Genomic DNA, 1,018 nt, shown 5'->3' with positions numbered 1-1,018 from the left:
ATGCTGTATCTTGTGAGGTGACTGGAGCTGCTTCAGCTGCAGTGAGTGCCTGTGAGCTCTTTGTGAGGTGATTTTTATTTCTGCCACGGTTTCCGCCCAGTACCATATTTCCTGCCCAAACTTTCACAGTTTGTTCCCTGGGGCAAAAAGGTTCAAATGGATACCTTTTGAGCCTGCAGGCTCCGCTTTGTCCTTCTCTTCTCTCCTCAGCGGTGTGGAGCTCTAACAATGCATGTCTGCTCCGCTAGGCTCCGCCTCCTGCCCTTCCGCAAAATGACATTTCTAAAGGAAAAAAAGTCATTTAAAACTGATCGTGGCTGTAATGTCAGATTCCGGCAATATAGAAAAAATTCATTGAAAAAAAGGGCATGGGTTATCCCCCCCCCCCGTCCTTTACCAGGCCCTTTGTGTCTGGTATGAATATTAAGGGGAACCCCACACCAAAATTAAAAAGAAATGCATGGGGGTCCCCCCCACAGTCCATACCAGGCCCTTCAGATCGGGTATGGCTATTGAGGGGAACCCTGTGCCCATTTTTTTTTTTAATGGCGTAGGGGTCCCCCCAAAAGCCATACCAGACCCTTCAGGTGGACCCAGTGCTTTCTCCATCCACATCAGGAGGCTTCCCTTTTGGCTATCTCTAACCGTTCCAAGTTGCCATTACGCCAAGAGGTTTTGCATAGCAACTGCCACCCCTAATCCACCTCGCCGTAGATCAGGGACGGAAGCAAGCACCACCTCCTGGCAACTGATAAGAACAGATACTACACTTGATCTTAGCCAAAAGGTCAAGAAACTGTGGCACAAACTATGTCATCTACCGGATTACCTGTATTTCATGCAGCCTCCAATATGTAGGCTGTCCCACATGTCCTTTGAGAGCCTGTATAGGGGAACATTATTGTGACACAAATAATCCAAATGCTAGAAATATCTCAAATGCAACACGTCACTTTAGAGAATGTCATCAGGGTGATCTCTCCTCATTTCGCTGCAGAGTAGGGATGGGCCAAACACC

The 1,018-nt window shown here is 47.8% G+C and overlaps 1 pseudogene; it reads right to left on the bottom strand.

Annotated features, from left to right (window-relative positions):
* Positions 1-667: 667 nt before the first annotated feature.
* Positions 668-800, bottom strand: LOC141111518 (U2 spliceosomal RNA; annotated as a pseudogene).
* Positions 801-1,018: the final 218 nt, after the last annotated feature.

The sequence above is a fragment of the Aquarana catesbeiana genome, linkage group LG10 (genome assembly GCF_042186555.1).
Source record: "Aquarana catesbeiana isolate 2022-GZ linkage group LG10, ASM4218655v1, whole genome shotgun sequence".
Lineage (NCBI taxonomy): Eukaryota > Metazoa > Chordata > Amphibia > Anura > Ranidae > Aquarana > Aquarana catesbeiana.
Note: the sequence above shows the minus strand (reverse complement) of the source record. Positions and strands in the feature narration are given on the sequence as shown.